Here is a 13939-nt window from a genome sequence, read left to right as displayed (position 1 = left end):
TTACAGGCACAATGTCCTCATGATATTTGGTTATTAATGCCATTTGGTTATTAATAGATAAGCTCCATTTATGTTTTCAAATTTACTACTCTAAATTGCACTAGAAACTGAAAAGCTCAAAAGCTGTCATGCTAAGAAGCTGTGTAGCTCTTAAGTTAATGTAACTTAAAACTACTGAAGCATGTTCCTTGGTTAATTTCTTTGTACTGGGGCAAGCTGAGGTGTTTTCTAAAGCAGTATCGAATAGGAAAGAAGTAGAATTACTGCCAAAGGAACCAAGATGATAGAGAAATGGGCTCTGAGACTAGGTGACAAAGAAAGGAAATGGAAGAATAAAACCTTGAGGTTGATTCTGAAGATGATGAGAAGACCAAAATTTCAGTTAGTGAATAGATAGAGAAGACAGCTCAGAAAAAGGGGGTCTTAGAGTCTCTTCACATGCTGTCTGGTTCAAGCTGCTCAAGCTGGCACAGTAATTTGACGAAGCTGCAATGTTGAATCTATCTTCCTTTAGTTTCTGAATAAATATATTCCAGAGAGTCCTACCACCGAATATTCATGTAATAAATAATTGTCATCATCCATGCCATTTCAATTTCACACTCTTCAGCATATTTCAAGAAATAATAAGTGATCATCAAGTATTAGAGCCAGGCTTAGCCAGCTGTTATTCTCCTACCATGACTTTGTAAAGGTATCACCTCTACTTCCCAGGTTCTCAAATCAAATCATAGTGACCAGTGAATTTGCTACATCAGAGGCACTTGCCAAAAAAATAAAATTAGTATTAGATTGATGAAGACTTTATATCTAAATTCCAACTTTAAATAAAGCATGCTCCACAGAAAACAATAGCTCCAAGCCTAGGCTTTGGTAGTAGAAAAAGGAGCATCTAAGCTCTAAATTTCTAGTGGCTATGCCAAAGAAACAGTTCAGCCTTGCATATTCAATTATAATATACACAAAACACAATGTCACAAAGTAAATACATGCTAATAAATAAGCTTGTTTGCCATAAGTAATGATTTAATTATTTGAGAAATAGGGGAACTCGCATTTAATAAATTTACTTTAACATCAAGTATTTCATTGACCAGAATGTTGACCAGAATGTTATCGCATTCCACAGGTTTAAGCTCCCATCCTAAAACACAAATGGGAAGCCAAGTCTCCTTGCTTCCAAGAATATTGGCCTCTAGGTAGCAGAGGATAAAGAGTAAAAGAAAATAAATCTTTATATTAATAGCACAGTTAATACTGACTTCTGGAGAGATGACTGAAGGTCTTTCTCCCTTTCCTCACACTTGTGCATCTCAAAGTCACTCATGGGCTTTGGTGGAAAGTCACCTGCCCTGTTCCCTGCTGGTAAGGTTCCTGTGTTGGGAAGAGCCATGGACACGCAGCAGTGGACATGCAGCAGTGGACACCCAACAGTGGGTGTGCTGTCCCTGCATATCTCTCTCTCTCTACACGTTTGTCTTTTCTGCGCTTCCAGATGGTAACTGTGTCTCCAGTATAATGTATTACACTTCACTGAGTCCTAAAGTCAGTTGGATTCCCTTTACTGAACTGTCTTTCTCCAGGGCCAAGTCTATTTCGCTTTCTCATCCCCAAGATTCCTAGGACAGTGCCTTACATACTGTAATTAACAGGAGAGGGAGGTGCTTGTTAAATTCAACTAAGTTGCTATTAACTGTGTTTTAAGTAGCTGCCAATGTCTTGTGGGAGAATAGTTGGTTCCTCCACCCCTGCCTCCAAAACTCACCGTATGAGATTACTGAATGTCCCACACAGTTCTGAAAGCTCAGGAAGCTGACTTTGTCTTGTGGGCACACAGCCGCATTAATGTAGCCCAAGAAACCAATGAGTAAAATCAAAATGTCAGTGTATTACTTTGCACTGAAAAATATGCACTCACCCCTCTCAGCTCACATTCTGACTCAGAGCACTTTTTCATCATATTTAGCCTATAACATGATAGAAAGGTACACAAATTGTCTTTACTAGTAAGACTGGCATTAATAGGAAGAGGCAACACATTACTATAATTTAGGTTTAAACGACATGGTTTCCAGTAACCCAGCTAGTCTCTTAGGATTGTTTCCAAGGAGACAGTATCAATTATGGTTTGAGGAAAAAAATATTTCCAAATTAGAAAGAACTTTTATGGGGATTTAGAATTTACTGATTTGGTCTCTTTCTGTATGACTTTCTACCTAAATTAATGACATTTGTCTTTTCTTATTTGTTGCTTAATTGAGATTTTGTTCTATTTGAAGAAAAGCCTTCTAATTTTAGTATAATGACCTGGAAAGTAGGCATCATTCCTAACATAATAATGACATATAAGTTTTTATTTCAGGTAAATGAAAAATTATAAGAAGAGTTTTAAGCAGTAAGATAAAAGTCTGGGAGAGGGATATACCTTTGTGGAATGCATTTCTATAATTGCATCTGCTCTGCAGCTTGGATCAAGAACTAAAGCACATAAACATTTTTAAATTTCCACAAATTAATCATATGAAATATAGAGACGTATAATTTTATCACTAATTTAATCATGTACATATTTAAACAATATCCAATCAATGCCTTCTACCAAACAAGTACGCTCTCAGCAACAATTTTATGATATAGTTATTAGAAGTCCTCCATGCTATCAAAACTCTAGGTCACCTTTGATAAAGAACGTGAAGAGAGTAATTTTTATTCACTGCCCCACCACCTCCTAGTATATCAGTCATTTAAGGATTTAAGGTTAAGGCTTAACTAGAAAACAGACAAACATGTTCTTCACTAGTTTCTAAGACAGGAACCTCATAGAAGTTATCTAAGATAAATGTTATGGTCTAAACTGTGTCCCCCCACAATATTCATAGGTTGAAACCCTAATCTCCAATGTAACTACATTTAGAAATAGGGCCTTTAGGAAGTAATTAAGGTTAAAGGAGGTCATAAGGGAGAAGCCCTAATCCAGTAGGACTGGTGTCCTTGTAAGAAGAGAAAGAGACCCCAGGGATGCTCAAGCCCAGAGAAAAGGCCCCATGAAGACACTGCAGGAAAGCGGCCATTTGCAAGTCAGGAGAAACCTACTCTGCCGGCACTTTTTCTTGGGTTTCTAGCCTCCAGGACTGTGTGAAAATAGATTGCTGTTGTTTAAGCCACTCATTCTGTACAATTTTGTTATGGGAGCCCTAGAAGACTCATACAATAATGTAGCAGGCGCTTTTTGAGGAGTTTGTTCAATTCGTGCATCCCCTTTTGCTAAGAGCTATCCCTAAACAGAGTGGATCCCTAAACCTACATATGTACTGAAGGATCTTGGCCTCATGGTTACAGAGGCTCAGATCTGTGGTGGATTCCCAATAAAAGTTGGTGCCAATTATATTTTTTCTTCTGTGAAATTGAGCCTGGGAATCAGAAGTGCTCATCTATCTCTAGTGGGGCTTGGACTTGGGTCTACTAAGGTGGGTTTTGTGTTGTCCCTGTACATAGACTATCCCACGTGATCCACCTGCTATGCAGTGGGAACTCCCTTTTTTTTTCAGTGAGTACTTACTAGGTGCTAGATACTGCTAGTTTTGTACATACTAACTCATTTAATTGTTACAACAACCCCTGAGAGAGAGGTTTTACAGATGAACAAAATGAGTCACAGACAAGTGAAATAGGTTGCCTAAGATGAACAGCTGGTAAGTGGTAGAGTGAGTTTTGAGTCAGGCAGCTCGGCTCCAAAGTCCAAGTTCTTACCCACCATCTATACCGCCTCCCTCTTTGAAAAGGAAAGGGGAGGGGGGAAGGGAGGAAGGTGAAAAGGGAGAGGAAAAACTCTCCTGAAACAATTTTTTTTTTCCGGAAGTTCCTTTACATTCATGGATTTAGCAGTAAAGCATCCTAGCTCTTTGCAAACGACACTGAAAATCCACCATCGGCAATGACCTAGACCCACCTGAGTCGTGTGCTGTGGCAGTGCTGGCAGGACGCAGCAAGCAAGTGACAATGGCAGTCTCCCCTCGTTTCTGCCTCACAGCAGCTCTTGGACCCCCCAGATCTCATTCCTGTACAGCCTTTTTTCCTTTGTGCAATGACCATCAACTCAGGCACGACTGGATGAAGGCTAGGCGGGAGGCTGCAATTGGGGTGTGAGGGGAGACAGAAGGTGTTGCTGGGAATAAAAATGTGAGTCAGCAGAAATCCAGGATGGAGCATGCCCACACATTTCAGTACTTGGGAATTTGGTAATTGAGATAGTTTCCAGACATATTCCTGGAATGTCCAGAGTCTCACTAAGGTTTATCTGATTAGTCAATTAGTCAAGCTTTGAATGCTGTCTATCTGGAGTGCCCTCCTCCCATTTGAGACCCACAGCTTTTAACTGAGAGTTTGGAAAACTTTCTGTGTGGAAAACTCAAAATGCCTTAAGACACACTCATTTTTTAACTCATTTTACCTTTGAAGTGTTTTACTAAAAAAGAAAAAAAGTAAATGATATAAAAATCAGATCCAAGTATCTTTCTAAGACTAAATATGTAAAATTTAATTTTGGAGACATGATAAACTTATATTAGGATGGATTTCTTTGTTAACATACTGTTTCATTGGACTCAGTAATTTTATGGCTTTATGTTGAGGCTCTAGACTAATGTTACAAAGGGACACTTACACCATGCTTTTTAATACAACAAGTAACAAATCTGTAAACTGAGAAATGTCAGTTTCTCATGAAAAATAATAATTTTCAAACATCTGCAAATGTCAACATATTGAATTTAGAAAGTGAAAAAAAAAACCAAACATATTTGTAGGACATACTTGCCTAAACTAAGGGTCCCCATGAGTCAGGGGAAAAAAAGGAGGGATCTCTCACCCTCTTCCCTAAAAAGAACTTAGGCTATTTTTTGCCTCACACTGTGAAAGTGCCAAATAAACCAATTTATGGGTCTAATAGTTCATCAAGAGCCTGGATAGATGTCCATCTTTATGGAGTTGGAAGGAGGTAGAAACATAGAGAGAGAAAATGCAAGTATCTTCATATTATTTGAAGAAAGAAGAGGAATAATAAAGGTCGGCTCAAGACCTGAGAAGTAAATTTAAATTATTTGTCAAAGTAGGACAGCTTCTGCTGAGCTTTCCAGTTGGAGAAAGCCTGGAGATTTGTTCAGGCTACTGGAAAAGAGTCGGTTTTTGTTGTTAGGGGTGGTTTGTTTGTTTATCCCTGAAGCTTTGGGACATGCAAAATCAAGTTATACACTAATGGCTTCTTCTTTTCACATAGCTGCAAAGCTTACTTGAGTTTTTTTCAGCCAGCGGAGGGCATCCCATATGCTCCCAAAAGTAGAGAGTGATTTTGAAAATAACAATGAGAATCTCAGATCATTATTTAGATCTTGTTTGAACTGAATTTGGATTAGTTGACCTCTTAAAGTCTCCCCTAACCCATCTGTGTTTCCTTGTGATATTACATAGCAGCTACTCTATAGAATGTTTTTTAAAAGACTGCCCCACTATATTTTCAATTTGGAATTTTAATATCTCAAGATAGAAAAAGGATTGCTTGTCTTCACATACATCATATTCATATAAATTTTTTATCACAACATTCCTATCATCCTTCTGATGCATTTCACATAAACTGAGCTTAACCAATATTAACACCACTAATGATGAAATATGTTTTGTAGCGTCACAGGATTGACTAGAGCCCGATTGGTTTTAATTATGCACATGATTGTCATCTAAAAAGAGAGTGGTTGGGCTTCCCTGGTGGCGCAGTGGTTGAGAGTCCGCCTGCCAATGCAGGGGACGCGGGTTCATGCCCCGGTCCGGGAAGATCCCACATGCCGCGGAGCGGCTGGGCCCGTGAGCCATGGCCGCTGAGCCTGCGCGTCCGGAGCCTGTGCTCCGCAACGGGAGAGGCCACAACAGTGAGAGGCCCGCATACCACAAAAAAAATAATAATAATAATTAATTAATTAAATAAAGAGAGTGGTTGAAGGGAGAGAGAAAAGAAGGCATGTGAAATTATGAAAACCCAAGGCTATTGTTAATTTCAGTGCATTTTAAAGTCTTCTTTCCAGGCCATACCTGAAGTGCTAAACAGCCCCCAATCTGACACCTCCTTTTCTTGAGTTACAGACAATTGCATTCCTTAAGAGCAGTGACTGTCACAATGAAAGAGAAAAGGTTCTCAGGAGGAAGTAGCTGTCAAGGATGGCTAGACTGGAAATTTTACTTATCTTGACAGCAGTTTTGACTGTAATGGATTAACCTCCAGGATTAGTGTTTGCCTACTTTCACCTCCTTCTACCTCCCTCTCTTTTGAGCAAATGTCTGGATCCCTGTGATGTTGTTCTATTGTCTAGAGACATTTTTGTTTGTCACAACTGGGAGGGGGGTGCTACGGGCATCTAGTGAGTGAAAGTCGGGAATAATACTAAACATCTTACAGTGTACAGGAAAGTCCCTCCCACACACACAAAATTATCTGGCCCAGCACATCAGCAGTGCCAAGATTGGGTAGCCCTGTTTTAATTCCAGCTTATACATCAGAGCATGCGTGTCAACTGAGAGCAGCATTTATTATGCCACAATAAGTGCTCTTGTCATAATTTTGCTCCTTTAACAAAAACTAAAATGGACAATATATCCTTCTGTAAAGGAAATATACTTCTGTGCTTAAATCTTCCTGAGTGATAACAAATAAAATTACGTATAGCCCAGGAAGAGGCCCAAGAATGAAAATTGCTTGCCGCTGTTGGACAATAGTAATTTGCAGCTAACTAAGTCATCCTTGGCCCAGGTTGCACGTTATAATTACCTGGAGAGATTTTTAGAAGGCCTGGTGCCAGGGCCCCGCCCCCAGCAGATGCTGGTTTCATGGGTCTCAGTTTGGGACTGGGCTGTGGTGGCTTTTGGAGCTTGCCAGGTTATTGTAATGCACAGCCTGAGATGGGAGCCATTGATGCTAGCTGTGGGCACCGCCGCCATGGCAACAAGTTCAGAAATTCATTGGAGGGTCCAGCTCATTGGAAGTGAGCTAGGTAAATAAAAGTTTCAGGAGTTTGCTTGGTGTTCTAACCTTATCCGTTTTCTCTAGATGGCGGGGGTTAAAGAGTGAACCCCAAGATTTCCCTAAGGTCTGTCAGTACCTGCTAAGGTCCATCTGCAGGACGCCCAGAGAGAATCTAAACTCTCCAAATCTAAAAGCAACACAGCCTATGAGTGCGAGATGAGTACACTGGTGTAACTTTCCACGTGTGTTTATCCTTTCTTCGCGTTGTGCTTTTTGTGCCGCATGAAGTACAGGCGGAACTAGCTCAGCTCTTGCCTCTTAGGTGCTATCTCAAATAATACATTCTCAACAGTGAGGATGGGATGCTATTTACAACCAAAATACGAGGGACCGCAAATATATTTCCAAAGGCTAATGTTTCTTCTCTTTCTCTTCCCATAATCCCCTGGAATGGAAAGAATGTTTTTTTCCCCTTTGCGCTATTTCCCTCCTTCCAAATGCCAGCCTCTAGGCTAAGCCTTAACAAGTAAACGTGGAGATTGTTTCTATAAATTTGGAGGACCCCATGATGGAGGTCTTCCTGGTGCTATTGCTGAAATGTTAAGACTAGTATGTGCCCATGTGCAGGGAGGGGTGCTATAGAAGGAAGCAGGTGAAGTAAGGATTTAAACATTCCCAGCGCTGCTCTCCCTAGAGGCTGCCTTTCAAGCCCATTACTTTGTCATAGGATCAGGTCCCTGTTCTGTCCTATCCTGAAGTGCTAAGCTTGAAACTACACAAAGGAAATTTTACTTGAGGGAAACAATTTAAATGAACTGGTTTAATATTTGCAAAAATATTATTCCTGTAATAAAAACATGTACATACACTGAAGTTGAGTCGGTCAAACTCAAGAACTGTAGGCAAGCATAGTTGTTCAATATTAATTCCGGAAAACACCAGAGTATTTAATAATCGCTATTTTATTTGAAGGGATATCTATACCAAGTGCAAAGTGTAACATACACAAATCTGATATGAAACAATACTGAGTCAGAAATATTGCTGTCTCCTCACAACCCCAGAGAGTGTAGCCCTTCGTTTAGGACGCTGTGTCAAGTCTGTCCGGTCATCTCAGGATACACTAAGATTTGAGAAAGCCAAGAATCAAACCAATGAGTACGAAAGTTCTCTCAGGGCCAGCTGACTCTGTTCCCATTATAGCCTCTGCTAGTTTTAAGGCAACTCTCATCAGGAACTTGAAAAGAATGGGATGGTGTGAAGAATTCTATCACATGTTCTATCCGAGATCTATCCTGAAAAGTCATCGGGAACTTTTATTCCTTCAAGTAACTATGCCAGTCTAGTTACGTATCATGGAAGGTTTGGTTAGAAGAGGCAGTCAACACAGAACACAGAATTGCAGAGACCAATGAGACCCGAGAAAGTGTTGGTCCATACCTTTGATGTAGTTCTCATAAATCAGGAAGAGAAAAATGATTGTCTCAGCTTATTCTCAAACTCTAGAGAATAAGGAACATACATCCTCCTCTGAGAACCCAGTCTCTTGACTGACTTTTAGACATGATGTGTCTGGGTCCTTTTAATTTTTTATTTGTCAATATCTGCCTGTGAGCTGTGAAAAACGAGAGTACTAGCAAATCACTATACCTGCGAGAGAAAAATGCAATTGATTAATAAAAAGAAACAATATTTTGGAGTCAGACAGATCTAAGTTTCAGTATTGATTCTGGCACTTTCTAGCTGCTATCTTTGGCAAATTCTTTAACATCTCTGAACCTCAAGTTATTCAACAGGAAATAAGAAGAATTGGACACCTACCACCCAGCATTGCTGTGAGAATCACAGGCAGGGCACCTGGCACAAACTTGGCCACAGAGACAGCCTTCAAAAAATAGTGGCTGCTCTTGTGACCCTCACTGCATTCTTCTCTTGCCCACAGGTTCTACTTCCTTTACCTCCCTTCCAAGGCTCCTCGGGTCCTCTGCTCCGATAACAGAAGTGGGGTTTGACCATGCAGAAATAGGACTGGGTCAAATGACCCAGAAACAATGAGAACAGTAACTGGGGAAACTGGAAAGTGAATATTCATTCATTAGGAGAAGGAAAATAAGAGGGTTGATGGGAACCACAGATTAGAGTACTAAAACAATATCTTCATGTATTCCCTGCTCACTCTATGATAGAACATTTCATAGTTCTTAAGAAGTTCCAATTTTGAATTTTCAGGAGTGAAAAACAATATTGTATCTTTAGAGAAGTTTACCTTTAGAATTTCTATTAGAATTCTCCCTCTGATTGGATTTTACTTCCTAGTTTTATGTTTCAGTATTGTATGATATGCTACTGGAAGCATCTTTGTCTGTTAAAAAGTGATAACTTTCCTTTGTGACTGTCAAATTTGAGATAACTGACCTTCCACACTTTACTAATTACACATGTTTGGTTTGTTACTTGATAAAATTAGGATAACAATACTTACAACCCAAAATTGGTGTAAGGTTTACTTAAATATCTAAGTGTATATAAAGCTTGGAACATGCACTTGGAACATATTTAGTATGTGCTAAATAAAATTCATTCACTTCCATCTTCATACAGTGTTTTTACTAACTGCAAATGATTTGAAGAAAAAAAGGTAGAGATGTATTAATATTTCTTCAAATCCATAGTCCAAATTGTTGGTTTATCTTGCAGACATCCCTATAACTGAGAACTGCCATTAACTTAAAAGAAAAACTCTAAGAGAGACACGACGCTAAAATTTAGTATTTTGCAAGTATAATCTGTCACAGTATTTGAGATTTTCTCTCTCAGTAAGTTCTGACTAACTAAATGTATGGAAGGCTATTAAAGTTTGGATTCTGCAAAGAGAAACAGCTTTCAAAACTATCTTCTAAATTCTCCTTCTAAATTATATCTATTCTGGGGCAAGAAAAAAAATCTAGGTAAGCCTGAATTTTATTCTAAAAGGAAGCTATTTTCTGTCCTTTAACTTAAGTCTCATAGGAATCAATACTAAAGTCAATTAAGAGGAACTCTATTTGGAAACGAGCTGAATCCCATGTTTTGGAAAGAGGCAGTCGTCCCTTCCGCCCCCATGGATGGGGCTACCACATCATTTTAACCCTTAGTGAGAATTTTGTTCTGGGAACAGGGAAAGGACATACCTTATACCAGAAGGCATGCTGAATATTTTAAGTGAATTCAGTGCCATATTTCTATGCAAACACTCACAACATAACTTTTATTCCAGATTAAGTAAGAGAAAGGCAGAGGCATTGTTGGTGAGACACAGTGGAGTTACTGTTCAGAATGTATAATGGCTCCGAGGCTGATTAGGAGAAAATGTGTCCAGTTCCGGGACCCAGAAAAGATAATAGTCATCAAAAGTAATTCCAGATGTCCCACATAAACAAAATGCATCTAAATGCAGGTACTGGGGGGTGGGGAAAGGGGGTGAATGTGAAAGTCATGCCTTCACTTTTTAATTCATCTTGACATCTAAAGGTGGTTGGTCAATAAGGGCTCGTGCATTTAGAAAGGGCATTAGCGGGTTAAGTACATTATAAGGCTAGGAGATCAAGACTGATTCTCTTCTAGTTCTGTGGAAAATTCAATTGCCAGAATATTTATTTTAAATGCAAAAGTTAATGCGTTAACCATGAGAATAATAGCATAGAATTTTCTCTTGCATTTTTATTAGAAACAGCTCAAGTAAATACGCCTCAAAAATAGAGCAAATATTGCTTTCAGCATGAACTTATGCCTATTCCAAAACTGCCCTATGTTAATTAAAGTTGCAAAAATACGTAGTTTGCAGCTTTAAAATTATGTATAAGGAGAGACTGAATAACATGATGGGGACATCATTATGCTAACACGTTGGCTGAAAATAGAAAGAAAGAAAATTCTACATATGGTTAAGGTCTCAACAATCTATTTTTAAAGACGCTGGAAGAAAACATACAAAGTGTTCATAATGGTTGCCTTCAAATGGTGGTACCACGGTTGAATTTTTTCAACTTTATATTTCTATTTCTGTATTTCGTATAATCTACATGTTTTATTTTTACAATCCTTGGGGGGAGAAAACAAACGTTCTATGATATCATAATATAGAAATATCATATGCATATTTCTGTTTCGTTAGAGGTGACATTCACATCCCAAGGTTCTCGCAGCACTCTATCTTTTTCTTTTCACTTGCTAAATTAATCAAATCATGCCAAGATGTGTTTTTTTCTAAAATCTCAATGAGAATTTTACTTTGAAACAAGGAGCTCTAATTTTTTCCCCCTCCACCCTAACACAGCGTTTGTGCTTTTTCTGGAATCCAAATTAGATGCCTTCAACAAACTAATTTCAAAGGCGGTAGAACAACAGCCTCCATAGAGCCTTTGGGCATCACAGTCACTGTTACTTTAAGAGTAGAATTCCACCTCCCCCTCACACCCACATACTTGTCCTCTCTTTGCACAGCAAGTGCCAAGCAGTGACATCTACTATAGTTTCTAGGACACGATGGTCTCTGCTATACAGGGGGAAAAAGGGAGAGAAAGAAGGCGGGTGGTGAAAGAGAGGGAGGACAAACCCAGCTATGTTCCCAGAAGATGAGTCACTTCCTCGCAATAATCCTGAGATGCTGTTTACGGCTGTGCTGCTGATAGGCTGCCCGGCTCGGTTTCTCAGCAGAGCGGCGGGGGCAGCCTCCCCCCTGGCTGTCCATTAATCACCAGGGCCTGTACCCAGTGCACACAGAGTGGGAGTTCTGCCTACGAGTGGCCTCTAGCTGTCTCCAGCTCAATGAAATGACCCTGTGTGAAAACTTGTTTTATGAGAGATTGGTTGATTTGTAACTAAACTACTTCCTCCGTTATTTGATAAGCTCAAATATTTGCTACTGATAGTCTGAGAGTGTCACATTTATTATCCTATTTCAGTGGTTGCTTAACTCCTTTGGAACTGACTCTATTAACCCTTTGAGGGACAGCAGGGGGTTTTATTGGACCAGCTTCTATTTGCTTCCACCAAAGCCAATGCCATTTTTCAGGCAGTCAGTGTGCATCCACTATGACATGGGGATCAAAGAGAGGCCTTTCTTTTCCAAACCAGAACACAGACAACTGTAGAAACAGGGGGTTCTACAGAATTCTCAGGGGCAGGGGCTTCCAAGGCGACCGTGAAAAGGAAGGAAAGGTATTCTAACTCACTAACGGAAGTCTAAGACATCCTGTGCAGGTTAGCCTTTCTGAAGTCACAAATTTTAAGTATGTCGTGATAACCTTCTGTCGTTTCTTAGACCCTCCAAATATCATGTGTGCAGGGCGTGCTGTCTGAAATCCCACAGCATTCTGCATTTTGAAACTTGGCCTTTTGGAGTCTGAGCTCATTTGCATTTGGCAAAACTTGATTTCCTGCTTCTACAGAAGGGAGACGGTGGTGAAAGCCTTCACAGTCCTCCTTCAAAGGGCTCAAAGGGCTTTCGGAACATATTAAACTATGTTTCCAAGAGTTAAATGAACCAGAATGAGGCAGATTTCATTTGAAACGAAAAAGAAATACAGGCTTTGTTACATGCAATACACTTGAAAAACCTAAATTGAGATCTCTCTCCCCACATTGAGGCTGTTTTTCAGTTTTCTCGCTCTCCGATCTGCTACACAGAGCCCTCAGTGAAGGTAGAAGAGGCTAAGGAAATAACCACTTATGTGTGGCAAAATGTTCCAGCCTTGCAGAGATTTTCCCAAAATCATTAGACCCACCAAAACGCTTTCCATTGGCCGGGCCCACACCTTCCTCATCAGATTTTCCACACTTCTCGACTCCAAGAACTGTCCATCTGTATTTCCTCAGAGAGCCAGTCATTTGTAGCCAAAAATCTGAGTTTACTCTCATAAACCAGAGATCTCCTTGACTGTCAACCAGAAAAGAAAAAGAAAGAAGAAAAGAGTTCACCTCTTAACTCACTTCCAGAAGGTCAGATGGTAAACACCCTTACGTACCCACCCCTCAAGAAAGGAGCTGAATCGAGGGCAGCTACGCTCTGAGGGTGAAGCAAGGTGAACATGAAGAGAGCCAGCCAGATCTGCACCACCGTGGTGGTGAATGGCAAGGCGGGGGGGTCAAAGGTTAATTGATGGATCCCACCTCTGGTCACTCTTTGGCCCAGTTCTCAGCAGGTGGCCTCCTGGTGTCACTGCCCCAACTGCCTATCAGTGGAACAAAGACTGGCCCTGAGTGATGGTCTGAATTGTCCCCGGCAGTGGATTTGTATTCAGAAACAGTCAACTACTGTGTTGAATAGATTTTTATATTTTAGTGCTCCCATCTTTTCCTTCACCCTGTTTTTGTTTGTTATTTTACGGTGGTAAAAATCACATGAGAGCTACCCTCTTAACAAATTTTTAAGTATACAGTACAGTACTGTTAACTGTAAGCACCATGCTGTACAGCAGATCTCTCGTGATGACTGAAACTTTGTACCCCTTGAACAGCAGGCAACTCCCTCTTCCCCTCCGCCAGCCCCTGCCAACCATCCTTCTACTTTCTGCTTCAATGAAGCTGACAGTTCTTGGTACCTCATATAAGTGGAATCATGCAGTATTTGTCCTTCTGTGACTGGTTTATTTCACTTAGCATAATGTCCTGCAGTTCTTCCATGTTGTGGCATATGACAGAATTTCCTTCTTTTTATGGCTGAATAATATTTTATTATATATATAATATATATATCAGTTGTATCTATTATAGCTCACATTTTATTTATCCATTCATCTGTCTATGATATTTAGATTGTTTTGCCTATTTTGAATAATGCTGCAATGGACATGGGAGTGCAAATATCATAAATCTGATAAGGGGTTAATATCCAAAATATACAGGGAACTCCTACAACTCAATAGCAAAAAAACACAACTAACCTGA

Source organism: Orcinus orca, chromosome 18 (assembly GCF_937001465.1).
Source record: "Orcinus orca chromosome 18, mOrcOrc1.1, whole genome shotgun sequence".
Lineage (NCBI taxonomy): Eukaryota > Metazoa > Chordata > Mammalia > Artiodactyla > Delphinidae > Orcinus > Orcinus orca.
This window is presented reverse-complemented; position numbering follows the sequence as displayed.